Source organism: Xenopus laevis, chromosome 2S, assembly GCF_017654675.1.
Source record: "Xenopus laevis strain J_2021 chromosome 2S, Xenopus_laevis_v10.1, whole genome shotgun sequence".
Taxonomy (NCBI): Eukaryota; Metazoa; Chordata; class Amphibia; order Anura; family Pipidae; genus Xenopus; species Xenopus laevis.
The window spans coordinates 118323127-118337693 of NC_054374.1; positions in this window are offsets into that span (position 1 = coordinate 118323127).

Genomic DNA, 14567 nt, shown 5'->3' on the forward strand with positions numbered 1-14567 from the left:
ATAATTTAGTTCAGAAATGTATAGCTCAATGTAATTCAAAATGTGAACTGATTAAAAGTTCATTATAATGAACAGTAATGGGTTTATACAATGTTCTGTATATTTCTTTTCTAGTAAGTAATGAGAGTGGTCCCATGTCTTGGAAATGTATTGTTTATTGTTACTGCTGTAAGATGGGGCTCCTCCGCTGCTGTCCTTAATGATGTGCCTGTACCTGGAAGCATTATTTCTGGGTACAGGCAGGCGCGACGGATATTGGCAAAAAAATTACATAGTTTGCATTTGACAGCAGATCTGCCTGTATACAAGAGGAGACAATGATTCAGGGTGCAGACACGCACATCGCCAAGGACAGCAGCAGCAGAGAAGCCGATTCTCAGCTTGCGTTTATCTGCAATGTCTGGCCCCAGCCTTAGAAAGCTGAACTAACATTAATGAATATATACAGTATATATGCATATATATATGTATGAATATATATATTTATATGCGCAAAATGACAAATGCCTATTACGTTTACTGAAGATTAGAAGATTAGCATGTAGATGAATAAAAGTAAGGCTTTTTATTTGATGGAATATTTTTCCTTTAATTCTGACCTTCCTGCAATACAGAATAGTAAATAAATAAATTAGAGTTACTGTTTCTAAATTTTCTAAATTCTTTATGCAGTGAAGGATCTCACATAAATATGTTAACTTCTTGGCAGTAAACGAAGCTAGATGATCTAGTTGATCACTCCAAATATCATATTAAGCATGTATTTCAAGTATTTAAAAAACTTTGATGATTGGCTGTTATTAAAGAATTTATTTACCATTCTGGGATGTTCATCAGCAATACTAAGAATACTAATACTAATGTACTTTTAGAAGCAGCATGCATCGTGTCAGGTACAGGATAACACTGTGATACACATGTGAACCCATCCAACCTTAATAATTAATCATTGTAACAATGAAAATAAGTAGTTAGGGTTCAAATGCATTTCTCTGGTTTCCATGCATTTGGTGTATCTGGTTGCAGAAATCAGGATTTATTGTTTCTATTTGGATGATGAAGTGTGACTAATGGAAATTTACACTTTTTTTTCAGCAATGATGGGCAATGTATTTTAAAAATTCTACATAAAAAAACTCCAATCAACATGAGAATGATCAAGGGTTATACAGAGCACTGCTGTTTATGTTCATTATTTATGTATAATAAATACAGTATTATTTTGGCCAAATGGCTGAGGAGAGATTAAATATAGAATTATGAGCATATTTGTGTTAACATACATTCATCACTCGGATCATGTCTGAGATTTTTCGATGCAGTTAAAGGTTTTGCAGATGAATGTGCTCATTAAGTCACAAAGCACTAAGATGCTGTAGAACATTAGTAATGCAGTTATGATGCACATGATTTTTGATGGGCTAATATCATGAGATTATTTTTTGTTCTTTGCTGGAGTTTGTGGTGTTGGTAGCAGATATGGAATCTGTTATCCAGAAATTTCAGCATTACAGAATGGCCATCTCCCATAGACTCCATTTTATCCAAATAATCCAGATTTTTCAAAATGATTATCTTTTTCTCTGTAATAATAAAACAGTACCTTGTACTTGATCCAAACTAAAATATAATTAATCCTTATTGAGCAAAACCAGCCTATTGGCTTTATTTAATGTTTACATTATTTTATAGTAAATTAAAGGTATTTAATTAAGGTAATTAAGGTAATTACGGAATGATCCATTATCCTGAAAACCCCAGGTCCCGAGTATTCTTGATAACAGCTCCCATACCTGTATAGCCTTTGCTGCCTGTATTTCTGCACAATAGGAGTAATTTGATGACCGCAGGGCTTGTTGCAAAGTGCACAAAACAATCTGCAATGTAGAAGAATTGGTAGAAGAATTGCCATGGGTTGTTTTTGAAAACAGAGACCTGCATGGGCTCCATGGATACAGCACTGTCTGCATCCAACAGCAGCAATATATACAGAAAATGAGACATATGCATCCCCCATATTCTTGTACCCTAACTTGCTCTTCATTCAGATGCAAAATTTAGGTAACATTAGAAAAAAGTTAGGGAGCAGTGGTGGAGGCAGCCCATGATAAGGCTCTATACCTACCCCTGCCCAAATGTAATATAATATTATCATTCATAAAAAAGGCAGTTGGGTACTCAAACTCGGTTATGCCATGCCAAGCATTCTAACTCGCTTCTTCGAATCCAACTTTATAGTTTGATTTTCCAAGCTGCTTTTTTGTTATTCCAGTGCATGGTGTGATTGGTATTGAAAAAAGCAGCTGTAAAACACCCAAAATAAGCAGATAATGTCATAAGAAAGATACAAAAAGGCAACCAGCAAGGCTTGCATGTCAAACTCAAAGGGTACTCATGGCATGGGGCTCATGACAGCTGTCTCCCCTCTCTTCCCATTTTAACATGCCATGACTATGACATTCATAGTAGCTGTTTGTCTTAGTTAAAATTAAACAATACAACCATTTTACACATATAACATTTAAGCATTTTAAAATGTGCTTATCTTTACTTTGGAAGGCACCTAATTTACAGTGTCCATTATACTCGTGCACATTGTAGCCGTGCCCCATAAAAAATTGAGCATTGTGGGTGTGTCAGGCCATAACACCACCAAATACAGCCGCCATCTTGCTGCATATAGCTAGGGGGAGCCTACTCTGTCACTTGGATTGAGAAATGGGGTCCACAATCCCCATTCTGACTCCCCTTATATCCTTTACTTACATTGAATTTTAGGGTGGGGAAAGTACAGCCTGTGGTTGTGTGCGGCAGGGGGCACGTGGGTCTCAAGTTAAGCTCTGTATACCTATTGATTTAGTCATTGAACCTGCCTAAAGTATATAACAAAGTACATACAAAAATATAATTAAAACAAGTGGCTCTCTACCATAGGGTAGATCTGGCTTATGTTTCCTATAGTTACCGTATAGTGGGTTCAATACATTACCACTTTATCACTTTAAAGGAATTGTTCAGTATAAAAATAAAAACTGGGTAAATAGAAAGGCTGTGCAAAATAAAAAATGTTTCTAATATAGTTAGTTAGCCAAAAATGTAATGTATAAAGGCTGGAGTGACTGGATGTCTAACATAACAGAACACTACTTCCTGCTTTGCAGCTCTCTTGGTTTCAAGTGTCAAATCAGTGACTTGAGGGGGGCAGATGGGTCATAACTGTTGCTTTTGAATCTGAGCTGAATGCTGAGGATCAATTCCAATTTCACTGAACAGTTCTGTCCCTTGTGGCCCCCTTTAAGTCGCTCACTGATTCTGAGTTAGAGATCTGAAAAGCAGGAAGTTGGGTTTTGGTTATTATGTTAGACATTTGGTCACTTCAGTCCCTTTATGTATTACAATTTTGAATAACTAACTATATTGGAAATATTTTTTACTTTGCACATACAATCTGTTTACCCAGTTTTTATTTGTACACTGAACTGTTCCTTTAAAAGACCTGTTAGTGCAGTTTTCCATGATGTTGTTTTTTTATTCTGCCACCCAGGCAATTATCTTATACAAACGAAGTGCAAACTACATGCTGGTATATACATATACAGACACACACACATCAAATATTCACTACAAAAGGTTAACATTTTCTTGCACTCCAAACAGCATTTAAAGTGTCAAAAAGAACAAGACGTGGATTGTGCAAATAGCACCTACTTTTTAATAAACAACTGTTCAACCAGCCAAGTCCTGTTAGCAACAGTTTACAGCCGATGTGTTAAAGTGTAAAAATAAATAGATAAAACCTGCAGCATTTATTTTCCCTGTAATATAATGTACACTGCATAAAGCCTGAATATTGTCTACAAAGCTGATGTAATTTGTAATGTAATTCAGTTGTGCTGCATGATTTGCGAGCTGACAGCTGGAGCTGACATGGTTGTAGATACTCAGGTTTTATTTCCTCATAGGAATAAAATAGGGGAAAGTATTTCTTAAGATGTTTTCATCTCTGGCCTTGAAAATTTAATTGCTGCTTACCTGATATCTTAGTATGTATTTTAGTATATATAAGGCAGGAATCGCAGGGAAAAAGGAAACATTCTCACATAATAATTAGGCACAAATCATTTTTCACAATTATATTTACTTAGAATTACAATGAGCAAAACTGATATGTATCTTGTTTGTTTTGTCCTGTGACCAAAATGTAATGGTTTTCTGTGTATAACTTCAAAAACAAATCAATATATCTTTTTTAGAATTTGTCATAGTGACAGAGAAAAATCCTCGCAAGGCAAATATTTCAGAATAGGGGATATTATAAAGCATCATCCTGCACTCATTGAAATGGAATTCACTTTGACACATGCACCATATTCTATGGCTCGGTGTAAAGCATTATTTCATCCACGTGAACTACTTGGCTCCTTTCTTATCCTTGTGCTCCAGCACATTTGTGATCTGACTAATACAGAATGTAAATATATGAATGTAGTGAAGTTGGGAGGCTTCCTGCAAAGCTATATATCTTTTGTGCAGACTGAGTTGTAATGGTGTAAAAGTGATGCATAGCTTATTACTTCTTCAGGGAAACAGCTGCTTTTGATTGTTTACTGTATCTTTGGGTTAACAGGTGCCCTACATTGCTATGTCTATTGAGTGGTATTCAGTATATGTCTGCTCCCACAAGTCAGACAAACTTCTGGGGGCAAAATTTACTAAAGGGCAAAGTGACTAATGCTGGAGAAAATTCAAATTTTTGCTGTAGTGAATCGACATAACTACGCAAATTCACTAAGATGCGGATTTTAATGAACGTTACCTCTTGCGCCAAAACTTTGCTTTGCTTGCTGAATTAACGCTATCGAAACTTCACCATTGTTCGACGCAACTTCGCATTTTAGTGAATTAGTGTTGTCTTGGCGAATTTTCACCTGGCGAAGTGTGACGATGTGAGTGAAGCCATCGCTGGCGAATTTCTGGAGGTTAGTGAATTTGCCCCTGGGAGAATGAAAGAATTTTATCTCCAACCTACTACATCTCCAAACCAGAGCAGGCTGGACAGGCACGTTGGCGCTTGCTGCAAGTTAATAAGTAACATACATGGATGCCAGTGCCTCCATGAATAGTCTCAATGCCCACTCAGTTTTGCAGTCATCTTTGCAAAGGATATTTGAGATTCTCGAAGCAAGTGAAGTATTTGGCTAATTATTTTTTAGAAAAGTAGTAAAAAGTAATAGCTAATCATATCAGGGTACAAACAGCATGATCTTACAAGCTACACAGTTAAGTTAGGTTGAAAAAAAAATGTCAACCCCTCTAAATACCTATACTAATCGTAGATTTTAGTATCACAATAGCCTATGACATTATACTTGTCCAAGAAATCATCCAAGCCATTCTAAAAGGCATTAACAGAATCAGCCATTACAACATCACCCGGCAGTGTATTCCATAACCTCACTGTCCTCACTGTGAAGAACCCCCTACACTGCCTCCAATAAAAGTTCTGTTCCTTTGGTCTAAATTGGTGGTCTCTGGTGCGGTAATCCTTTTTATGTGAAAAAAGATTTCCCTCCATCTGTCTATAATGCCCTCTAATGTACTTATTATAAAGAGTAATCATTTCCCTTTGCAAGTGTCTTTTTTCCAACCTTGAAAAGTCTACCCTCAAAATTTAAATAATTCCCATAACCAGTTTAGTTGCACGTCTCTGCACTCTCTCCAGCTCATTTATATCCCTCTTAAGGACTGGAGTCCAAAACTGAAATGCATACTCCAGGTGAGGCCTTACCAGGAACTAGCGATGAGCAAATTAATTTGACAGGCATGGATTTGCAGCATGCAATTGTTACACGTTTAGAAACGTTTTGGACAAAAAATTTGTAGAGACAAAAAAAGTCACTTAGACAAAAAGTCGCCATAAGAAAAAAACATCCATTGATTTTAATGCATTTGGAGTGAGAAAAAATTGTCGCACGTTTAAAAAATTTTGCCGTCCATTGTCTTTCGCAAATTTTTCACGGGTGCACAAATTTTTAGCAAGAATTTTTCGACAAATCGAAACGGAACAGATTCACTCATCACTACCAGGAACCTAAAACATGTATACAATTATATGTAAAATCACATTATTTGGACTGTTCAGGAAGCCCTCACATTTTCTAACATTGCAACAGATGCATTTAACTACATTTTTAGGTACTTTAAAACCATTGCACGCTTTTCTGCATTGTCCTTTTAGAACTCAATGTTATGCATCAAATGCCACTTGTATTTCAAATTTCTGTAAATTATATCTGTGCAACAAAAGTATTTTGAACTCACAAAAGAAACCATAAGAAAACAAAAATAACCATTTTGTTACTGCAAAATGCATTCAGTATTGTTTATAACAATGGCTTTACCAGGGATCAGTTTTGAGTCCTTCAGGCTATGTTTCTCTAAAGCATGTTAGGCCTGACTGAAGGGACCAAATGCTTTTAAAAGATTTACAGCATTTTACCCAATAAGCCCGGGGTTTTATATTTAAGCTAAGAGACTACTTTTAAATGACAAATACTTGAAGTAACATTAGACTCCAGTGACCAAATGCTTGAATAGATGGCAAGTTGAAATATTTTTTTTTTATTGCCAATGTAATGAAATGTCACACAGCTCACTTTATGAAGACATAATTTGTAACCAGATAGTTATGTCTTTAGTCTTGCTCTGGCTTCAACTTTCCTGATTCTCTTGAAGCTTGAAGCATATTTCTTTTAACATTAATTTCCCAGGATATGCTCTGTAGCCACTGGGCACACGTCTGCCTAAGTTACAAAACTATACCTGCTCTGATCAGTGTACTTTAAATAAATTACTTATTAAATATCCAAGTAATCTAAAACTTCATTAACAGATTATCAGTCTTTAACTTGTACTACTCTAACTACTCTACTTGTACTACTCTAATAAAAATGATAAGTAAGAGTGAATGATAAAATCTTCAACTGAGGACAGAATGGTCATTCTAACTTACAAGTGGTGTCAGATAATTACAGTATTTCCAATACTGTGAAAGCATCACAAGTAAGTTAAGACCTCAAGCAGGCCGTTGGAGCAGTCAAACCTTTTAACCACCTTATTGATCATTGATTGTCATTATTGGTTGCCCAGAGAATAGAAGAGCAAGGAGAAGTGAAGGAGGAAACCTGAGTATGGAAAGAGAGCAACAGAAAAGGTGTTTGGTGAGTGGGGGCTTTGTTACCTGTGATGTAAAAAGCTTCTATCCTCATTGGTTCCCCAGTGATTTGTAAGCATTATATTCTTAACTGCAATGCAAAATTAATAAAATGAATGGATTAAGTTCTTTGTAAAGATTGTGGTCGGTTCAGTGGCGTAACTAGAACCTACCTGGAAAAAAAATCTTCAGAGGCACCCGGCACACTCTGAGCCCCATCCTCCCACCTACATCCTGCCCCGCCTCTGCCCACTTTCTCCGACCACGCCCACTCCTGCCCAACTTGCATCCCCCTTCCTCGCCGCAGGTAAGAGAGCGGCTTAGGAGAAGGTTTTTTTTTTATTAACTATAGAGGAAGCAGACCCCACAATCGGGGGACCCCTTGCAACTGCAGGGTCTGCTTCCTCTACAGTTGCACCACTGGGTAGGTTCCTGATAGGGTATATTTTAAAGGAGTGGTTCACCCTCAGGTTAACTTATAGTATTTTATAGAATGGCCTATTCTTAGCAACTTTTCAATTGGCCTGCCATTTTTGCTTGTTTAGTATTTGAATGATTGTCCTTCTTATTCTGACTTTCTGTAGCTTTCAAAATGGGGTTGCTGACCCCCATCTAAAAAAAAGGCTACAAATGTATAATTATTACTACTTTTATTACTCATCTTTCTATCCAGGCTCTCTCCTATTTACTGTATATTCCTGTTTCTCTTTTAAACCACTGCCTGCTTGCTAGGTTAAATTGGACCCTGGCAACCAGATGCTGCTGAAACTCCAAACTGGAAAACTGCTGCACAAAAAACGAAATCTTTCAAAAGACCTCAAATAATAAAAAATAAAGACTAATTACAAATTGGCCCAGAAAAGCACTTTACATCATACTAAAAGTTAATTTAAAGGTGAACGAACCCTGCATTTACTGGTCACTTGTTTGAAAGCAAACCACTAAAGGGCTGTTTACTTTCCTAGTGCATTTACAGATGTAGTTTCTCCAATGCAGATTTTTTTCCAACAATTCCAATCTCATTTTTGTTGCATGTGGAGCTATGCACTCTGCAGTTGTGCTCAAAGTGGCAAAATACATGTGCCTGTGTTGGTAGATCACACAGAATTGTGTCAGACTTGTTTCATGCTACTGCACATGGCATTAGTGCTGTTTCACTAGGCACAAGTCAGCAGTGCTACATCTTAGAAGGTCTTTTAACTAACTGATTCAGATAGTTAGGGCCACATTTACAAAGCTCGAGTGAAGGATTCGAATTAAAAAAACTTCGAATTTCGAAGTGTTTTTTGGGCTACTTCGACCATCGAATGGGCTACTTCGACCTTCGACTACGACTACGAATCGAACGATTCGAAGTAAAAATCGTTCGACTATTCGACCATTCGATAATCGAAGTACTGTCTCTTTAAGAAAAACTTCGACCCCCTACTTCGGCAGCTAAAAGCTACCGAAGTCAATGTTAGCCTATGGGGAAGGTCCCCATAGGCTTGCCTGAGTTTTTTTGATCGAAGGATATTCCTTCGATCGTTGGATTAAAATCCTTCGAATCGTTCGATTCGAAGGATTTAATCGTTTGATCGAACGAATAATCCTTCGATCGTATGGTCGTAGGATTTGCGCTAAATCGTTCGATTTCGATATTCGAAGTCGAACGATTTTAGTTCCTAGTCGAATATCGAGGGTTAATTAACCCTCGATATTCGACTCTTGATGAATCGGCCCCTTAGTGTTCCTGTGCCACTGATTGATAGAGAGTGGTAAAGAGCTGTGGTACAGGGTGCAGGTAAGCTGGGGGATAACACATATGAAAATCAATATTCTCTGGCAAATGTAATCTATGGTGTTAATGCTACCCTATGGATCCAAGACGTAACTAATGCCAACACTATGGGGCAGATTTATCAAAGGTCGAAGTGAATTTCCAAATTTACAAAATTCGAATTTCGAGTAATTTTTGTGTACTTCAAATAGGGAATAGTCCAAATTCGAATTTTGAAATTTATCATGTACTGTCACTTTAAGAATTCAAATTTGACTATTCGCCATCTGCCAAATTGGTGTTTTAGCCTATGGGGGACCTTCTACAAATTTGTAGTCATTTGGTGGACTTTTGAAAAAAATAAAATGATAAAAAAAAAATTTAATTTTTTTTTTTTGGGTGAAAAGCCTCGAATTGAATTTCATCGAATTTGATTTGCATTTGCAGCTCGGTCCTATTCACCCATTTTTAAAAAATTTGATATTTTTAATAAATTTCAATTGGTCATTTTTTTTGAATTTCGAGTTTATGGGAGTTGATGGGAGTTTTTAGAAACTCCCATAAACTCGAAATTCAACCCTTGATAAATTTGCCCCTTTATCAAAGGTCGAGGTGAATTTCGAATGAAAAAAATTCGAATTTCTGGCTATTTTTTGTGTACTTCGACTAGGGAATAGTCCAAATTTGATTTGAAAAAATTTGAAAACGTAAATATCGAAATTTATCATGTACTGTGTCTTTAAAAATTCAACTTTGACCATCCCCCATCTAAAACCTGCCGAATTGCTATTTTAGCCTATAGGGACCTCCTAGAACCTATTTGGAGTCAATTGGTGGACTTTTGACTTTTTGGGAAAAACTTTGAATCGCATTTCGATCTATTGCGCTATTAATTAGATTGAATACAGACCTATTCGATCAAAAACTGACCTATTTGCCAAAAAAAAAAACCTTGACTTCATTTTGGTTGGTCTTTTTGAATTTCAAATTTTTTTAAATTCGAAATTCGACCCTTGATAAATATGCCCCTAAATGTACACAAACTGTATTCTAAAGACTATCTGAATTTTGTGATTCAATACAATACTGTAAAGAAAGTATTCTGTTATTTCCCCAAAGGAAACAATGAAGCCTTTGCCTAGTCAGCTAAAATGAGCCAATGTCAATCACGCAGTGTCATATTAGCCTTAAACAGTGGATAAGCATCAGATTTCTTAAAAGAAAATATTTCATATCTATCTACTTTTTGTTTGCTTCACCTAGTGTGTTAGTGACTGAGAAAGTTGAAGTGTTCTGTAAAACATAAACATATTAATGATCCCCTTAATCCCCCTTTATGGTTATATTTTCATTTACATCAGTAATGTTCTCTGTAGACAATGAAGTAATAAAGGATTAATTCTTTGAAGCAACTTATTTTACAGCGTCTTTGAGTCTATTAAGAAGTGATTAAACAGAATCTCCTTGATGTCTCCTTCACAAAGGAAATCTCCCCTTTTTTGGTTCACTTGCTTGATGTGGGAGTTATCTGTGATATTTGCTGCATTTAACCTTCTCAAATGCTCATATGGCAGTGTTCAAGTGCTATATCTCATTCTCAGATGACTAAGTAGGACTTTATTCATTTTTCTTTATTTGTACAGATCAATTTGCATGTATAATTATAGTTGTAAAGAGCCAAGTGCAAATTTGTCCTTTAAAGTCATTTTATATAGTGAAACTTGCAGCGGAAACATTCAATGCAGCCGGCAACAGGCACCCCTTGGTTTACCTAAAAATGTTCTGTTTTTTATTTTGGTGGGGTAAAAGCTGAAGAGATGAAAGAGTCACATAATAGTACACGTTGCACGATGGGATTATTCGATTTCAGATTTAAAAAAAACACTATGGGGGGTTATTAATTAAAGTTCCATTTTTTAAAAACTCAAAAAATAAGTTAATGACAGGAGTCCTATTGAAATTCAAAAATATTATTGTCTGCGCTGGGTTTCGTATGATAATCTGAACATTTCGGGCTTTTCTGACGATTTCACAAAATATTCAGACTTTGCTGGCATTTTGTGCGATATTTCGAATTCGCAGTTTTTGTTGATCCGTTTTTTATTGATAAGGGTAAATTGTGGATTCTAGTTTGGTCAAACTTTTTTTATTTAAAAAAACCTGAAAAATTGGGATTTTGTTATATAACCCCATATATATATATACAGTATGGGGCAGATTCCCTAAAGGGCGAAGTGACTAACACTACCGAAAATTCGCCAGCGTGACATCATTTCGTAACTATGCTGATGACTAACGTCACTTCACTAGCGAAGGATATAGACGCTAGCATTGCTTCGCACTCTAACGCCAGGCGAATTTTCTCTCTGGCGAACGGATGTAACTCCGCAAATACACTAAGATGCGGATTTTACTTAACGTTACCTCTTGTGCCAGACTAGTCTTCGCCACCTCAGACCAGGCGAAGCGCAATGGAGGGGATAGGAATTCCTCAATTTTTTGTTGAAAAAAAAAAAAAGTCCCAAAATATAAAAAAAATTTTGGGTAACCAACTTTCACTTCCCACCGTATGCAAATTAGCCAACGGTAGCGCAACTTCGCTTTGCTTGCCGAAGTAGCGCTAGTGTAATTTCATCAGCGCTTGGCGCCCTGGACGCAACTTTGCATCCTAGGGAAATTAGCTTTGTCATGGCGAATTTACACCTGGCGAGGTGTTGCGATGGCTGCGAAGCTGTTGCTAGCGAATTTTCATTGCTTAGATAATTTGCCCCTCTGTGTGTGTTTGTGTCTTTGTCATGTGTGTTCTTTGTCATGCTTTTGATTGTATTCAAGTATTTCTGCTATCAATAATTAGCTTTTATTACTCAAAAAGTGTGGTTTATTCTCCATTTCTTTAATCTGTTTGAGGACACTGCGTATCTTGTACAAAGAAATTACTTGCTATATACTGTTTGTGTGTGTTTTTGAGTACCTTGCCATAATGCAAACCTACTTCTTATCTCAAACCGTGGGTCACATGGGGACAAGTAATTTATTTTGCAGAGATGAGAGCTGTCCTACTTATTAAAGGGACATACTGTAAAGTACTAACGTATAAAAATATTTCTATTGAGTTGTTCCTACCAAATTGCACACACTGGTCTTTAACCAAAATATATGTAAAATACTGTATATAATCATTTCAAGTCTAACAGCAGTCCTTGAATTATGTTACTACCTAAGCTGAAATCCACAGGGGAGCACGTTTTACAGCAGTGATGTAGGGTGGCCCAGGTGACAAAAATATCAAACACGTTTTTCAGACTTAGCCTCACCAACAGCATTGTTAAAACACCCTCTGGCAGATAGGTACTAGGTACTAGAAAAGCCTACATATTGAAAAAATTTACATATATATAGTGGAAGGATTGATCCTTCAATTATACATATATATATGGCAACTCACACACACACACACACACACACACACACACATATCTATCTATATTTAGACAACATCAAATGTTATGTTATTGGATCCAACGGCATGTTTTGTTTTGGTAGCAATTACACATCAGAGTTTTCTATAAATCCCGTTATTTTTTGACTTTTAGGATGTGATCTGTCCATCCGTCACCATCCTAGAAAATCTCCCATTTAGTTTTGCTCTAACTCAGTATATTTGTTATACTAACAGTAGTGAAAGAGTTACCTGCTGAGACTGTAGCTGTGGCAGCTCTTTTATTATTTATTTTGCATACGCATACTACCCTGCTTACCCCTTCCTTGATCCCCTGGTGGATTAACTGACTTGAACTTGGCCGTAACCTGCAGTGTCCGCAGTTCAAGTAGATTGCTTGACTAGTTTAATTGACAAAACAACTCTATTGTAGCATCTACAAACAGCATTCAAATCAACTTTATTTCTAATTAAGACAGTAACTAGATCTGTCCCTTTGTATAGATTTAACGTTCAATATTTCCACTGAAAATTAGTTTTTCATCAGGCTCATAAGCTTTGGAGATAATTGTGAGCACAAGGCAGTATTTGGAGTGTAAATCCAATTACATTCTGGAACTTCTTAGTTGGTTTGGCTAAAGAACATATGCCCGGTTGATACAGATTTTTGCCAAATCTGGCAGTTTGACTTGAAATCAAACCCATTACTAATTATCAGCTGTCTTTCTCAAGTTAAATCAGTCGTATTTGCACTGTTCCAAATTGCTAAAATCTTGTCCACAAATTGCAAATGTTGTTTTAATGAATGTCTGAAAGATCATTAACTAGATTTATCATCATTTTATTTCTAGTGTTTAACAGTATATTGCCGATGCTTGTTGTGACAAAGGATGGCTCAGTTATCTAAGCATAAACCAGCAGCATTAATTTAATTTAAATATATAGTGAATAAAGTACCCCCTCTTGTAAAATATAAAGATATTATAAATTACAGAGGAGTTCCATGACCATATAAAAACACGAGGCCAAAGGTCATGGGAAATCTCATATGACTTCTAATATCCTCGCTGGGATTGCCCACTGCCCGATACAGTAGCACCGGTGGGCCAGCAAGGCCAACAACAGAAGAACATCAGTCTCTAAGGGCACCCTCCTGGTAGCACATACAGCATACTGGCACAAGGGTACTCTGGCCATTTTCCATCAGCCTTTCGAAAAACAGCCCTGGCCAAGTATTCTGCAGTCCCGTATGATACAGTGCTAGCCGTCGGGCCAACCATTCTAATGAATGGAGGGTTTCGGTGCTGATACCTCCAGTATGAAAAGAACCGCTGCTCTCCCGACTGCCAGGGGTCTCAATTTCTGCCACCCACTGTAGGCGAAACAGGGTTCCTGTTATCTTTCCTCCACAGGTGCATGCTGGGTGGAGCTCCTTCCGCTTTTGCTTCAGTTGAGTCTGCACCACTTACGCTTGTGCCCAGCCCCTCCACTAGTCTCTGGGCTCCTCCTGCTCCAGTCAATGACATCACTGTTGGGGGTTGGGCTGTGCCATTCCCACTCACCCTTGGCGCCTTCCTCCTTACCAGCCCCCCTTCTATCTGTATTCACCTGATCACTATGGCAACCCCTGGCCCCTCTGGAAATTTTCACCATAACAGCAACTACACACAGGCCATCCTCCTCACCAGCCATTGCTGTGCCTTCCTTCTTGGCCACCTCAGGGGTGCCAATGCTCTTCCTCCTTCCTCCTACCACCCACTCCTGCCACCTGGTCCAAAACTATCTGATTCAGCCTACCTATTCTGGTGGCACACTTCTGGCCAGCAGTTCCTCTGCAGTATCACTGCCACTTTGGTTCTACACACAGCAGTTTTAACACACTCTAGTCACATTGTAGTACAAATCACTATTGTCACAATTCACAGGGGTCCCCCACAGCTGGATGGTTTGAATCCTGCCAACTACGCCAAAAGGGCCCCTCATGGCTAGCAGGCCTCTGTCACGTAGATGTCTAACAGTACTAGGCCTTTGCTGTAGAAGGAGACACTTCAGAGTGGATGCAAGAAACTGAAACAATTTTTATTGGTGTTACAGCCAACTACAGGTTTAGTTTTTCAGTGCAGACCGGGGCTCTGGTCCGTATTCCTCTTATAGTT